Raw genomic sequence first — 17912 nt, 5'->3', positions numbered from 1 at the left:
AAATTCATTTTTAAATCAATTACATAAATTCACACATTTAAGCTGCATTCAATTATTTTATTATATATTTTTTTTATTTGGAGATGTATGCATATTCTAGATATACTGATGCTGTGCATTTTCCTACACTCCTTTCTTGGATTATGTTATGAACTCTGAGATCTAGTGAAAGAATCATTAGCATTTTCTTGCTCATATCATTTGACCATTGGTTACCATTGACTGAAATCAATCAACATGAAGCCTGTTGTCAATGCAGATTGAATTTCCCGAGCATTCTTCATGTTAAAGTGTAATCTGCTTACTGATGAAGTTCTGTCTGATCTACTTATCTATCATCCTCCTTCTGCTCCATCGGCTCACCCAAACCCCTATAGGTTCATCGCTGTCTGTGGGTTTATGGTGTCTTGCTTAGTTCAGGGGTATACATACATACAGGATTTTCTTTTCTTCTTTCTTCATTCTTTGTCACTGGGTTTGACCTCTGTTGGGTAAGCAGGCTTTACTGGAAGTGACAGAAAAGGCCAGAGAAAGTCCCTCTGGTCTGGTTTTAAATCTAAACATGTGTGAACGGGGGGAAGGGGGGGAAAGGGAGTCGTCTGAGAAGTAATAAATTCCTGTAGACCTTCTCATAATTTAGCAGAGGGGTGAGTAAGAGTGTTGAGCTGAACAATAGGATGAGTCATGACAGGGGTCTCCTCTGACAGAGGAGACAATCAGGGCTCCTGCCAAGCAGGAAACAGATGTGTACACACCCAGTGTGTGTGTGTATGTGTGTGTGTGTGTGCTGCATGTGATGTTGTAACAAGTTTGTCATGCTCAGACCCAACAAACCGACATACCTGACATTTTCTTTCTCATACGCTGTGTTTACATGTGCAAAATGTCTTCATTCTGAAGAGATTGGTTTGGATTCGAACCAGCAGTCCTCATGGAGAGCAAAACCTGGTTCTAAAGAGGGAGAACCTCATTTCTGAGGAACTGATTAAGTTTGGGTTTAAGATTTGAATTGTGGTTAGGTTAAGGTAAGGGTTAGACATTAAGTTGTTATGGTTTGGGGATAAAAATGGGAAAAATACATACATCGATTTTTCCTGTGAATCTTCAGGCCTTCTTCAAGATCAGAAACAGTAGCTCTGTTAACTTGTCTGAATGTGCTGCATCGGATCAGTTTTCGGATTGGCACGTTTACAGGACACATTTTTATTTCGACCACACTTTGATTCTGATTAACTTTGTCAATGTAAACATTGCTATTGTGACTTGTGCGTTTGGTCAAACTTTAACAGGAAGTTAAACAAACCGACTGTAGAGGGTTGAAGTTCAGGTGTGTTTTTTTACATTTGTCCACACACACACAGAGTACTTTTACTTTTAGTACTTTTTTACTTTTATGAAGAAAAAGACTTAGTTAATGTTATCAAAGTTAGTCTGACTAAAGCCAGAATTACATGTTTGTCAAACTGAAATTGTAATCAATTGAATTTCTTACTCTTTCATGTACAGTACATGTTGAGTCAGATTCAAGCTAGCCTAGGTGCTCTGCACATTCCACAGTTCTCACCCTGAGGCTTTGACCCAGAAATAGTAGACGATGGTGGGACTCAGAAGACGACAGTGACACAAACATGGAGAAATCCACATTCTTATTCTCTAGCTTAAAGAATAAACTATTTTTCAAGTGATGCTCGACATGGTACCAGAATATGGTAGGAAACATGATAGGAAAACAACTGGAAAACGCCTAATATTAACAAGGTGTACGGCGGCATATCACCACCTAGTGGAGTGGAGTCGGCATATGTCATTATATACATTGATTCCACTCTATTGTTTATTTGTGTAGGAGCCAGAGTTAAGTTAGTTTAGTTCAGGATTAGGCCGGGTGGCTGATGCAAGATTTGACACTCGTTACAATGTCATTTATTAACAGTTGAAGTACTTAACTGTTGGCCTTAAGCCTTTGATTAATTAAATTAGCAAGGAAAGAATCATAGCCTTTCTGATGTTGTTGTTCTTTAGATAAAAGCTACCATGGACACTTTGATATCTTTGATGGCTAAGATAGAAAGGAATTGGAAGATAGGTACTGAAAATGATCTAGCAGTTGGATGGATGTGTCCGTTTTAGAAGAAGGTTGGTTTAACAACGGTCAAAAAACGTGACATTAGGTTACGTTGTCTTACTGTTGGAATCTATAGATCGTCATTCACAAACTGAACATCGAGGGAATATTTCTCTTGTGTTGTTGATCCTCCAGAAGCTTGGAGACATGTGGATAGAAATGTAACTTGGATGTACGGCAAGTGGAAATAAATGAGCAAACCCTTCACACAACTCTCCCTCGCCTTTGTGATTGGTGAATTACAACAGTACCTACGAGTCAAGCCAATTGAAACCTACTTACAGCTAACGACTATTCAGTGGCTTTGGAATGAAGTGTACTTTTGCCACTACAGTTTGATCACAAGAACAGTGATGCAATAAAATGTGTAGTTTATGGGCGATGGCATGCTAATGACGAGCCGCGAGCTACAGCGGCTGCCGTCTGACATATTGAGTCACCTGTGTCCAGCGGAAATGGACACACCTCGTTCAATAAAGAGGTGGCATGATGACGTCATTGTTTTAGTAGTGTATTAGTTGTCTAGACACGAAACGCAAAGGTGACGTCTTGGCACTTTTTCATTATACAGTTCTAGCACTCGAGTAGTGGTGTGGTCTGTACCTCCTCGACGTGGGCAGGGTCGTCATAGCACAGCTGCACAAAACTGCCATGAAATCGTTTTAGTCCATTACAGCTCGCTCTGTCCAGCTAAGAGTGACACGTTCACACCTGGCATTAAAAGGCGTCCTGGATGTGACTCCTCCTGTGATCACATTACATCAGACCTGGCGTCCCTTTCTTTTTATTCACATGCACACTGATGTCACGTCTGCGAGCAAAATTAAATCTTTGAACAAAGTTTCACTCATCTTGTGTTTAGCTCATCTTGTGGCCACATTTGTCCTCAAAACAAATTTTGTGATCTCATCTAAGGACGCATTCAGGACAGATTGGGATCGTCTAAACCTGAACACGATCTGGACATGATCAGATCACTCAGGATGGATGTTAATACTCGGTCTGACCAGATGTTACGACCAGGCCTAACCTGATCACAACAAGAGTGTTGAGACTCCCAAGAAACCGCCAGCAACACACTAAACAAACCATTTTAAAGGTTTATTAACACTTAATGCTTACGTGGCACAGATCAGTGCCACATTCACACCCTTGGTAAATTGTATATGGACATAGGGTGTGTGAGTGTGTGTTTATTGGTCATATCTTCAGGCTTCAAGGTAGAGTCAAAGTTATGATTAATTTCATATTGCATATATTTAAAAACAAAAAAACGAGAGTAGCGATAGTTGTCAACCCATGGCCAAGTGTTTAATGCAGGAGCCTAATGTGACAGAAATGTAAGAGAATAGAAATAGTCCAGCACATTAAACCAAGTAAAACATTGAACTGTTGTAAAGAGGAGAGATTAATCCTTCACCCCATTAGACTTTAGTCAAGAAAGCTAGTGTACTGTATATTACAAATAACGTGGAGCTATTTTTCAAATGAAAGAGACCAAAACAGACCTATTTTAATTCCTGTTAGACATAATATCTTTATTCAAATTAAAGGTAAATCTTTGACTTCTCTAAGGGAAGAAAGTACTTCCTCACTTACTATGGCAACAGCCGTGTTTGAGCAAACTTGACCTAGTGATCGGCAGAGATGTCACATCTAACTGTAAGTTGTTTCCGTTCCAGATGGTTTCAGGGAAGTGACAAACCTCTTCCTCTGAACCACAGCTTCACCACTAGTGCAGAACTGAAGAAGCCTCTTGGATGAGAGGTCCAAGTCCAGCTGCTACAGACGCAATGTGTTTTGAAATGATCAAGCTGATCTGGATGGATGAGAATCTACAAAGACTTCACTAAGAAACACCAGACAAAAAAAATGCAGTGAACACTAATTCACAAATTCCACTCAATGTCCCTGTGCCCTTTACCCTTTACCCCTGTTGTCTATGTACACAATGTGAAGCCTCCTGACTGACATGCATGTGTCAACATGTAGACACAGTTCATAGTCCAGCAAGCGTTGTTGCACTGTAAATAAAGCTGACGGGGTGATGCTGGTGGGTTTTTGAACTTCTCAAACTAGTTCAAACTAGTTATTATTAGTCTGTCTGAAATTGTACTTAGTCAAGTTTCTAGACGTCGGGCCCAAACTGGTGTAAACGCTCTTCAGACTTTGACCTGACAGAGATAGGGTGATACACAAAAGAAGAAGACAACAGTAAAATGAACATTATTAGTTCTCAATGGGCCTGAAAACCTGACCAGACCCGGCCCGCGGGTCTTTAAGCCCGAACCCGATGCAGCCCGACACACCAGCATGAACTGTCCGCCCGAACCCGACCCAGCGATGATTCACAACAAACAACATACCATTAACAACCTGCACGAAATGTGTGTCACGAGAAGAAAAAAGGAAGCTTGAGGCCCGACCCGACATATCGCCACCTAGTGGCGACACGCTTATGTCACAATGCCAATAACTCATTCCCCACTGGTGTTTATTTACTGAGACAAGAACAGTTCAATGGCAAAGTTGAGCTAAAACCTCAGCTCATCTAAACTGTGCATAGAAATGTAATGAGCAATACGCATAATATGAGCTGCGGCCCCCTGGTGGTTCATGAAGGTACTGCAGATGGGCTGTGAGAGGTCATTAAAAAAGTTTCAGTTTTGTAATTAAGCTCCAAACAAGTATGATATTTATGATCATTCTTTAAATGTAAATGCATTTCATTATTTCTTTCTGACCTTTTTATAACTATAAGTCTTCATATAGTAGCCTATACAGTGGTAGAGTGGTTAACATTGTTGCCTTATAGCAAGAATGTCACCAGTTCAGATCCTGGTTCGACCGAGGGCCTGCAAAATTAGGTGTTAGTTTAATTGGATACTCTAAACTGAATGATTGTTGGTGATGGACTGGTGACTGCCCAGAATGTTCCCCACCTTTTGCCCTATGTCAGCTGGGATTGGCTCCACCCCCCCGGGTGGTCACAGCATTCTTAAATATGGGAATGACTGATCCTGTTACTTCTTCCTAAATGGGTAAATGGGCGTTTCCTAACTGGAAGTTTCCACTGCTTGGACAGCATCACTTCTAACTATCAGTATTAGTGTAATGTCTGGGACAGATGTTGTTCTTATCGTCGCCGGCCTTCTTGTGTGTGCATGTTTATAAGTGTGCACATATGTGTGTATGTAGGTTTGCATGTGAGGCCCCTTGTTTTTTTTTCCCCTTCTCAGGTCTCTCAGGACCTCCGTTTTAAACAGGATATGGCAGTTATCTGAAAACCATGGTGACACAGAGGCTTTCCTGTGAGCGTGTGCAGGAATTACAACTGATAAAAGTGAATCAGAAAAAGTTATTATAAAAATGTACACAGCTATATCTTCTTAACCCATTTTCTAAACATCTTTCGCTCTTTAGGGAAGAAAAACAACACTGATGATTTTATAAACACACAAGAAGACTGTAATTTCCTCATTGCTTTGTTGTTCGAGTGGAACCCCCCGCTTTGCTCGTATAACAAAAACACAGAGATGGCAAATGATCACACATAATTCTAGTGTACGTAAACAGCGCTCAACCACGTGCATGACCTACTTCTGAACGATTCAGACACTAAACCAGCACTAGCTTCCACCATATGATGATGTTCCAAGAGCCCTCGGCTAAATTTGAGATACTCGTTCAAATGATTTTAACATCAAGCCACCATTTTCCTCTCTCGCCCTCATCCCAAACAGACTTAATGCATTCTTTCCACTTTCTGTTCTCCCTCATGTCTGACCCCAGAGCACTGGTGGAGGAACCACAAGATAAAAATGTGGACCGAAGGCAGTTTTCCACATTTACCGCATGTGTTTTGTAAGAGAGAGTCTTGCTTGGTGACTTTATGTTATAGTTTATGTGGATTTGCATGTATGTGGGCACATTTGCAGGTTGTTTGTGTAGCTTTTAATAAAACTGGCCGACATGATACTCCAGCCTGTCTGTCTGGTATTGGGGTAACATAATACATGCAGGTTTTCCCTCTTATCCCTGTAAGTGTTCAGCCAAAGTTCAGTTAATTCAATCATTGTTGCATGACTCACATCATCGTGTCCCTCCCTGCTATCACACACACACACACACACACACACACATACAGGTTTGTGCAGCTATCCTTTTAAGGACACTGATTTGACTTCCATTCATTTGCGCAGCCAAAACAAAGCCTGATCCATCACCAGCTAATGCAGAACCCTGGTCTTAACCTAACCACAACGTAAATCTTAGCCCTAAACTTAACCAGTTCCTCAGAAATCAGATCCTATCTCATTAGCACCAGGTTAAGTTATTATTACACACACACACACTCCCCTCTGATGTATAGTTGTACAGTTTAAATGTATTTAGATGTTTACACTGATGTTAAGACCTTGTCTATGCATCTATCGCTGTGTTCGGTGTCTCTGTAAACCCTTGATTGTTTGCTGCCCTGCAACAGGTGGGGGCTACGTGTTGTGATTGCCAGGTAGGAGTAGTAGAGTAGTGTACATTATAACTAAATAAAAAACTCTGAAAATTCTGATCCGATAACAGCCCATTATGAAATAAATGTCATTCCGAAACAAGAGGGCTGGTATATGCCGATCGTCATTTTGGATCATAACAATCATGACTTCCTGGTTTGGTGTCTGATCTGCATCAACGTGACATCTGCATCGAACTGACGATCAGTGGATTTTCATCCCAACAAAGAATAATGATCACACACGGAGGTCACAGATGCAGAAGAGGAGGACAATTACTGTTTGTTTATAAACAGAAGCGGAAGTGAAGCTTCTTCTTCTTCTTCTACGTCCGGAGAATTAAACAACACATACCGAAGAATGATTTAATGTCATCTCTTTCATTATAAATCTTTGTATATGGAGCAACAGTGTGCCTAAACTGAAGCATAACCAGTTAATGCCGAATCCTCACCTTAACCGAAACACTATTCAGATCTTAGCCCTAAACTTCTGCCAGTTCCTGAGAAATAAGATCCTACCTTGTTAGAACCCGGTTTGAGGACTACTGGTCCCTGACAAGGTAAGTTATTATGCCAGAGGTAACAAGTACAAGTGTGTATACACAGCTTAACTTCCTTCACACTTTCAGACTTAAATACTCACCACAGGTGTTTCTTATAATGGGCTTTTTCCTCTTTTTTAAAGTATAGTTGTAAAGTGTAAGTGTATATTTGGTTTGTGATTGATTGGGCCCTCCCAACAGGTGGAGGTTAATCACTGTGATTTCCAGCACACGTGTCAACCCGGAGTGACCTATTTTATAAATGATCATCTTCTGATCTCGTCATCACTTTCCGTAAAATGTATGCGTTTGGAGCAAGAGTGTGCCAGGGTTTTTATCCAGAACCTAACCTTTCCACCAGAACCTAAACACAAGGTCCTCAGAAATGAGGTTCTGCCTCATTTCAACACAAACCAGCGTTGAAGGCAGAAAAAGTCCTAAAGAGGTAACAAACACGGAGGGGAGGAGGTTTGTGACATCAGTGAATACTTGTGAAATGACCTCTTTTTCTCCAGATTCATCTTAGACTCTCCTTGCAATTTGCATTCCATCAGCTGACTCTCCATCATGCCTTGGCTTTCGCTCTGTTATTGATATTTTTGTCGTTGCCTGTTTATTTGCCTGAATTCCCCCTTTTGCCTGACGTCTCCTTTTAATGCCAACGCACATGTTTTCCTTGTTATGGATTTAGCAGAGGCCAGAAGCGAAGTCTGGAGCAACAAAAGGTCCAGTGACAAATCATTTTACTGAATTCTCACTTATTATTCATCTCTGTTTATTTTCCACCAGCCATGTGAGGCAAATGTGACCAAAAAGACACATTCCATTCAAATGTAAAATTACACTCGGGGCGTGAGAAGAGCCCTTCATCTTCCCTGCATTTGCATGCCTGTGTTTGCATGTGTTTGAATGCCACGCGTGTGTGAGCGTACGGGCAGAACGCTCAGGACACAGTCACTTCACTGCACTTCCAGGATGTTGTCGCTGAGGCTGTTATTAAAGACCCGGAGCCTCGCAGATTTATTGAGCGTCACTGTACCGAGCCTCTCCACTTAGTCTAATGACTGCCAACAGAAAAGAGAGCAGAGGCCTGACTTACACTCCAGTAATGGCTGAAAGATCTTTACTGTTGGACAAACATGCGTTTCACCCATCATGTCTGTTTAATTACACAGACTTCACACGTGTGTGTGTGTGTGTGTGTGTGTGTCTTTGACAGACTCTTGAGATCTGATACTCCACCCAAAAATGTGTTCAGACTATAAAGGGCAGATTGTTTTTACTTCTCCTTCTCCTTGATGAATGTGTGAATACAGGCCTGAAAGTGTGTGTTTTTGTACTTTGTGTGCGTGTGTGTGTGTGTGTGTGTGTGCACACACGCAGTGCAGACATACGCACATATTTCTCCACAGTGCTGATATTTGCTCACAGATTCAAATGGCAATAATAATAGTTAATCATAAACCGAAACAAACAAAAGAAAAGGACACAGCTCAAATGTTTGAAGGTGTGCAAGCCTAGTTATATAATCATACATCCATCATCTACCGCTTTGTCCTCACACAAACCAACCATTAATTTAGAGAACCAACCACCAATTTACCTAATTCCCATATTGCATGTTTTTGGACTGTGGGAAGAAGCCGGAAAACCACGCACACACGGGGAGAACATGCAAACTCCATGCAGAAAGACCCTTGTTTCAATGGCAAGAGTGCTAACCAGTACACCGACTGTGTGTAACTCAAGTTATTATTATCAAAGTCATATGTACAGAGCTTTTCTTAAACCTAGTGCTGAACATTTAAATGTCACAAAAGACCTGTTACATTCAAATCATAATCAAATGAGTTTCCATCGTGCGTTCAGTCAGCTCAGCGCGACTCTCTGCGTGTTTCGTGGCGTTTACATCATCAACATTCCGGCACCGCACATAACAAGGGAGACAAAAACAACATAACCCTGAGGCAAGTTCCACGGGAGAGGTCTGATAGTATTGTTTGACAGATAAAGGACGCGTCATATAAATGATGTGATATCATTTCTGTTCCAAAACGTACACACTGCAGCTTTAAACTGGAGGGTTGCTTAAAGGGAAACATACAGTAACTGCTAAGGCTAACGCCACCTAATGCCTGTGATTTTGAAGAACGCCAAGAACTGGCCTAAGAGCTGAGTGAGTGAGGGAGGGAGGGAGGGGAGCAGTGCAGGGGGCGTGGTCTGGTAGTGGAATCTGACACGGATCCTGCACTGGGTCAATATGCATAATAAATTATATCGCTCCATGAGATGGAGAGAGAAGATGATGAAGAGACAGCGCCGGTGAGAGGGAGGAGTCTCACGACAATGAGTCTCACGCATGTTGGACAAGAGGATGACATGAGAGTGTTTCACCAGAGAGGCAGTAGATACACCGATTTTATCACATGTATACATTTCATTACTTTACACTAAACTGTGAAGATTTGCACCTGGATCCAACAACCCGAAAAAGTGGTCTATAGAGCCATGGTTCTCAAATGTGGTTCATGTACCACCAGTGTAAGCAAGCGTTCTCCGGTGGTAGGAACATCAGAAATACCGTGTGGAAGTTCTTTTAAATCTAAATGAAAGAAATGGCTCATTGGTAATCAGGTCTGTCAAAAACCTGTATGTGTGCTGAACTCTGTCTGCTGCTTGCTGACCTGTTGCATGTTGCTCTTCTATTGTTTGTGGGTTTACTCTGGTCCTATAACTGTATAATGTATATGTCCTTTTTCTTCTGTTTAGAGGATTTAGAGGACGTTTTAAACGTCTGGCCAGGGACTACAGAAGAATATGGGTTTAACATATGCTTATAGACACATGTATCTCACTCTCTGTCTAACTGACTGTCTGTCTCTCTGTGAATAAGCAGGATTTCCAACCGACACTGCAGGAAGGCCTCACACACACACACACACACACACCGTGGCCTGCAGAAATCAAGGTCAGTATGACAATTGAGTGCTTGTGTGTGTGTGTGTTAGAGACAGAGAAGGTTCTGTACTTACATTACACCCTGGTGCATCATAATCTCTACTTTTAACTCTGGTGGAGACATAAAAATCTGCCTGTATATTGTTTCATTTTTTTATCTAGACTTCTGACACTTGATAACGTTTCTGATGTTTCAAAAGGCAGATGTTCTCTTCTGTCACTCTGAGCGTGTGTGTTTGTCCTTTAAAAGCATTTATAATACATATAGTTTAACGTTTGTTTTACATTAAAACAGTAAGTTATCATGTTTCTTGTTAATAACCGTATAATGTTGCATGTTGTCATGAAAAATCATGTAAAAATGTCTGGATGTAAAACTTTTAAACCTTTTTATTTTTGTGACGTGGCAGAAACGTTGACGAAACACTTCGTACTGTATTTGATACGCATGTGTCGTCACTGTCTGCTCCTTCCTGACTTATTAAGAAGCACAAGCATTCGAACTAGAACATTTTTTATTGGGTTTTCCCAATAGCCAAGCACTGTTTTTGTTATTTTGTGCGATTGTTTTTACATGGTTTTGTTTGACATCTTATGTTTCTTTTGTATAACCATTTTTATTTTGTAGGACTGTATTGTATTTTTGTTGTTTGTCAGACTGAATAAATGCAGGAAGAGTTCAAATGTAGGTAGGGAAATAGAACATCATATGTTTTTGTATGATTTTTTTTCATTTTCTTTTGTGACGTCTTACGCGGTTTTGAATGGCTGCCTTATAATTGTATAATTGTTCTACATGACGTTAAGTTGTTTTGTTTCTTTCGGCTGTTTTAGTTATTTTCATCTTTAGTCATATAACACTTTTCATACATATAAAATGCAACACAGAGCTCAGCAATCACATATTTAGCCACACAGCTATTCACACACCTTAATAGATACAACAAAGACAAAGGATTAATGTTGCTTGATGTCTTTGTCTGTGTTCACCATCATTGAAATAAAGAAACTCCCTCAATAAAGTTTTAAACACAATTTCAATTTACTGATAATTTATTATTTATTATTCATCTGAAGAGTTTGATGGTTTTGCACTGGGTCACTTTTTCTTTAAAAAAAAGAAAAGAAAAGAGAAAGATTTTAACTCTCACAACCTCGACACTCAAAAATCCGTCCAATATTTATGAAAGAAAATTCAAGAGCTTCAGTGTAGATGGAGCAGCCTTGGTTTGTGGATGCCAAGGCTTTGTTATTCTCTCTGCCTTGCAGGTCTGCTGGCACACACACACACACACACACACTGTACATACTCAGTCACATTATTAATCAGCCACTCAACTCAATCCTTTTACCCATTTGTGGCCCTCCGCCCCTCCCAATGCTGTGCCCCCAAGACTCATCGCCAAGGAAACGACCGGCTTTCAGACATCCTGGCAAGGTGACACACACACACACACACACACACAGACGCACACACACAGAGAACATTGTGTCCTATCCTCAGATGACATGAAATCTCCCAAATCACTCATTAGCAGATGAGTTTGAAAACAAAAAAAGTCAGTGTCAGACACACGGAGGGCACAAACGTGTGACCCTCATCATTTCCTCTTTGCTTTTCCACATTAAAAATCAACCACGTTTCTCCGTCAGCAGACGACGGCGGACGGAGCCAGAACATTTTCCATTTGCGAAATCTGTGCCCGGAGTGTGGAGGAGCAGGAGACGACAGAAGAGACAGAGAGAGAAGAGGAAGCGAGTGTTGGTGTCCGTACCTGATAACCCTCCATCCTCTGTGTCTCTACTGTCCGACCTGTCAAATGCTGTTTCCTGGAATTCTGATTCCTGAAGGAAGGGAACACAAAGGGAGTCTGTCAGTCACCACAAGGTCATCGCTGAATAACAAACACATTAAATTAATGTGCACGGGCAGTTACCCGTCAGCAAAACACATGCCTGCAAGTGGCTAAGTAAAGAATGGGGAAGAGAAACACAGATCTTTGCACAGTGGCTTAAAAAATAAAGAAACTTTCTTTAGTTTTACAGAATAGCCAGTAGTCAGGCCGAGTCTTTGTGAGATTTTAGTCAGTACGTCAGTAATCATTACCGGACGACGTCAGTAAAGATTACAGCAGCTTTTACCTTGAGTGAAAAGGTTCGGAAAAATCACCCCAGCAGTAAATATCTACATAAATGTTCCATCAGGTCGTGTCTGCGAGTCATTTTCCACAGATTTTCAAGCATGGAGGCGCTTGTAGAAGCACTCACTTTCAAACCAGGCGGTCGCACAATTCTGCGACAAACAAACCCTGGGCGTGTTCAACAAACGATGAACACCATTCCGAACCAAGAGAAGGCAGAAAGGTCATGTCAGAGATACAGGAAGTGCCTGTAGTTCCATAAGCACCTATTAATATTACCTATAATATTAATTAGACCATACATAATTGTTGTATGAGCACTATGGATCATACCCACAATCACCTGCCTGTTTCAGGTGTTTCTGCCTGCCTTAAGCTCCGCCCTGCCACATCCGCCGACCTCCCTCTCTCTTTGGATGGTTCCTGTTGCGTAGTTGTCTGTAGCTGTGAGGCTGTATTAATTAGTTGTCCAGGGGGGGGCCCCCCTCTCAACTCTAGGCCCTGGGTCATTGCCTAGCCCTTTGCTACGGCTCTGAGAACATGATGTCAGTGTGATTGACAGCTGGTATGGTCCAATAGGAGCCTGGTTGCCGGTGAAGTACCGGATGTTTAGGATTCCTCCGGGTGACGTCACAACCGGTCGCCACTAACTGATAAACTACTGATTGTCATGTGTTTCCAGTGAGTCCAATCAGTCCCCACTGCTGAAGTCGCGAGTCCTGGATTCAAGAACAACGCTGCTTATACGACATAAATGAATGTCTGTGCCAATGCAATAAAACACAATAGTGACTCATGTAAATATGTACTGGAGCTGAGTCAGCAGTTTGAGGGAGAAAGTGATTGTTCTTTGATTTATGTCATTCTTTACAAACCTTTCAAATCTCTCCGTTTGCCTAATAACAGTGTTGAGAAATCATTTACTGTGTGTGTGTGTGTGTTCCAGGTGTTACTCATGTTGTGGGGACCTAAATCTCACACAGTCACAAAAATCAAGTCCCCACATAATGTGAATTATTGCATTTTAAGATGAAGACATGAATGGTTAGGATCAAGTTAGGGTTAGGACATGGAAACCAGACTGTGTGTGTGTGTGTGCGCGTGTGTGTGTGTGTGTGTGTGTGTGTGTGTGTGCTGTGCTCAGTGAGCCATAAAACGCTCACTTTGGAGGGAGTGTTCAGAGATAAATGCAACAGCTGTATTATCGTTACACACTGACATGGACACACGCACACACACACACACACACACGCACATAGATAAAGCTTAGAGTGCACAGGATCAGAGCTACATCTGTTGTCCTGGTTGTCTTAATAAAGACTGTGATGATTAAGGCCCAGTCCATGTGAAAACGGAGCTTTGTTCTGTGGGTTTATTCTCATGAGAGAATAAAGTGGTACTATTGCAAGAAAACTCATAATCATACAACTTTTTCACCTTTTTAGTGCCTCCATCCACATTATGTTGCAATACAGCTTCAGTTTATCATGAGAATCTCTATGTCCTAAAGCGGTGGACGCTCTGTTGTCGCGTCCAAAATATAAATGAACATTCAAATTGTTTCTTGAGGAAACTATAAAACCTCTTTGAACAGTGCACTGCACTAACCAGCAGCAGCCTCACAGTCTGTGTGAGGCTTTTCTTCAGAAGAGACTCCACTTCTTACACAATCTTTTCAAACTCCTGATACTGATGCTCAAGTGGTTCTGATGTGAGAAAAGCTCAAACCAAAGTACTTCATAACATGCTCCAGATTAAGGCTGTAGTTCATCATCTGAGATTTAGCTTGGAAATGAGATGCATGTCTTTTTCTAGTAATATGTGGACTTAATTATTGTAACATTACGATTTTTATCTTGTAACATTACGACTTTTATCTTGTAACATTACGACTTTTATCTTGTAACATTGTGACTTGTATTTGTGATATTACGGCTTTTTTGTAACATTACGACTTATCTTGTAACATTACAACATATTTGTAACATTACAACTTTTATCTTGTAACATTACGATTTTTATCTTGTAACATTACGATTTTTATCTTGTAACATTACGATTTTTATCTTGTAACATTGTGACTTGTATCTTGTGATATTATGGCTTTTTTGTAACATTACGACTTTTATCTTATAACATTATGACATATTTGTAACATTACAACTTTTATCTCACATTTTTTCCGACTCTACCTCGACTAAGACGACAAAAAAAACAAAAAAAAAAAAACTTGTACATCGCACTTATGACTAGCACTTCATAGTTTGTTCTACTTGAAGCTCTTACTTACTTCTAGCTCTTATATGTACCCGAATGTTTAAATGCACTTTTGTAAGTCGCTTTGGATAAAAGCGTCTGCTAAATGACATGTAATGTAATGTAATGTAATGTTATCTTGTAACATTACGACTTTTATCTTGTAATATTACGACATATTTGTAACATTACGATTTTTATCTAGTAACATTGTGACTTGTATCTTGTGATATTACGGCTTTTTTGTAACATTACGACTTATCTTGTAATATTACGACATATTTGTCACAGTGCGACTTTTATCTTCTAAAATTACGACTTTTATCTTGTTATATTTCGACTTCATTCTTTGAAAATATCACATCTTTTTTCTTATCATATTACGACTGAATTCTTGAATCATTATATGTTCATTCTTAAAAGCTGAAATATTTTCGATGACCCTAATACTCCGTCATATGACTGGACGTAGCCAGACTTCCATTAGGGTCCACAAAAGTAACGTACATTTCCTTATCGACCCATTTCCTTTCACCCTGTGTGGATGAACGTGACCACACCCCCAGTATGTATGTGCTGACTCTGCACTCTTGTTGTGGTCAAACGAGACAATGAAAAAGACCTGCTTGAGATATTATGTGAACACGTCCAACTCAGCACTCAGAGCATATTAGGATGTACAAATCAGAGTAAGATGGTGAGAAACTGCTGCTACTGGAATGGAAGATTGAAATTGACACAGAACCTCATTTTGTATGCATGGAAATGTGGGAAAGAGAAAGGTTTGACTTAGCCCTTACATACATACAGTTTGTTTTCTTTATTTTGGTTTAACTGGCAAACTTCCATCACCACCTGCTTTTTACACCACTGAATAGCAAGGTTTTTATGTGTTTTTAAAAGTCAGGAAAACCTCAGTTTTTTAAAAAATACCCACCCACATGTGGCGTATGTCTGTGAAGTCTGAAGAATCACGCACGGTGGAATGACACACAACCACCAGCAGTTATCACACAAGTCTCACTGGACATACTGTCTTTACAGTGCTGTGACAGTGGTCAGCTGATATGAAGCTGGAGAGATAAAAGGTCAGAGCACATCAGTCTCTGTTGTGAGTGTGTGTGTGTGTGTTAACCAGCTGACAAAGATACAGCAACATGAAGAAGTGTGTGGAGTAACCGTTGTGAAAACCTCTTTCCTGTTTCAAAAAAGCTGTTTTGTAACTCACTCTCTCACAGAATAATCATAATAATAATGATGATAATAAGTGGTTCTGTGCGTCCACAGCCTTATTACCCAGAGAGGAGTGTTGTGCTGTTGGCCAATGAGGAGGCTCCGCTGCACTTTTATTGCAGTGGATGTTACAAGGTAGTTAAAGAGCATGTTTACATTTGCGTCATAGCGGCATGTTACAAGCCAGATGCTTTAGTCGTCCAGGAATTTAAAAGCCTCTCTTCTTCTAAAGTGTGTCAGAATAAATGTGTTTAATAGTGTCACAGCACGTCACTTAACTCGGACAATCCCGCCGCCTAAAAACACCCCCAACCAGACAGATGTTCAAACATCTGCTGCAGAGAGAACCCTCTTAGGATGCAGTAATAGCAGCACAAATCCCAGGATTCCTATTAAAACTCTGTACCCCTCCTCCTCCTCCAGCTCCTCCTCCTCCTCCCTCACAGTCTCCTGCTGCTCCTCCTCCTCCTCCCTCACAGTCTCCTGCAGTTTCCACTGCTGATCAGCACCATTATTGATCAGGGGACATAATGTGTCATCCTCTCCTTTGCATAAGCAGGAAAACCTTGTGCACGGTGGATTCTGGTAAATACTGACGTGACAGAATGCTCACAGCATACTAACACACACACACACGCACACACACACACACACACACACTGGGTCACACAGTTGTGTTTACAGAGATCAGGAAACACAGGTCATGTTAAACAAGGAGCTCAGGACACATTTCACTGACACACTATCTGCTGTCACTGAGCAGAGTGACCTCACAGTGTGTGTGTGTGTGTGTGTGTGTGTGTGTGTGTGTACACACACATGTGTGTGTGTTTTACATCTTAGTGAAAAATATCAGTCAAAGTTTAAGATAAGAAATGAATTTAAATCCAACCAGAGGGTCACAACTGTTTTACAGATAGGAATTATAATTATATTTGTGTGCCTCACTCCCCCTTGTGGTTATATGATGTACTACACGGAGCTACACAGTCCAACGTAACATCTCATGTAAAAGGGAAAAGCACATTTGTCGTGGGGGAGCAGGAGCTAATCCCAGCCGACTCAGGGTGAAAGGTGAGGGGTCACACCGTGGACAGGTGGGTTGTTTGTCTCAAAGTGTAGACACCAACAATCATTCACTCTCACACATGCAGTCAGTTTAATGTGTCCAATTAACCTCTGCATGTGTTTGGACTGTGGGGGGAAACTGGAGAACATGCAGACTCCACACACAGTAAGGCCCTCGGTCAGAAGGGTCATGAACCCAGTTCTTTTTGCTGGAGGAAATTAAACATCGCCAAAACGAAATGAATTGTATTTGGTTTGAGTAACGCTCCAAATCAAATGTGTTCAAATATATCATTTACAAAAACATGTCAAACAAACACCACACTGTACAGACCAGGTCACACTGTCACTCATTAAAGTCATTAAAGTCAAGTCTCCACCTGTTCTTGCAAAAACGTTATTTGGCACAATAATACGTGAAAGACGATGGACGTCATGGACGTGTGACACGTGGAGTCATAATATGTATTATCATTAAATGTTATTGTGTATTGTTATTTCACCTGTGGTTAAGTCTCTCACTACTTTTCACTTGTGTCCTACTTCATGATTCAAATCTGAGTATTTATGCAGGTTGTTTAAGGTGGAGTGTACTAAATCCAGAGATCACATGGTCTGCTCTGAGTTTGTGAGGTTACTAAAAACCTATTTCTGCATATTCGCCAGTATGGTTTGTTATGTATAACAAACCACAATCACACACACTCTATTGGATCTTCAGAACTCAAATTAAAACCTATGTTCCGGTCCACCTTTAAATGTGTTAAACTATTTGTTACCAACACCTCTGTGACCTCTGACCTTCTGTGACCATAACTGCGCATGCAAGGATCAAGTTCCTGTTGTCAGCATCTGTACAACAAAATATCATGTCTGAGAAACGTTATCCATGTACAACAAAAACATATAAATGCTGCTCATTATTGAATATAAACGTTTGTAATTATTCACTTAACTCTTTTGTGTGCATGGGTGTGTGCGTGCGTGTGTGTGTGTGTGTGTGTGTGGGGACAGGGGGGCCTGGTTTGTAAGGGGGGGGATTCAAGAAAAAAGGTTGTTAACCACTGCTTTAGGGC

Source organism: Solea senegalensis, linkage group LG10 (assembly GCF_019176455.1).
Source record: "Solea senegalensis isolate Sse05_10M linkage group LG10, IFAPA_SoseM_1, whole genome shotgun sequence".
Classification (NCBI taxonomy): Eukaryota; Metazoa; Chordata; class Actinopteri; order Pleuronectiformes; family Soleidae; genus Solea; species Solea senegalensis.
Note: the sequence above shows the minus strand (reverse complement) of the source record.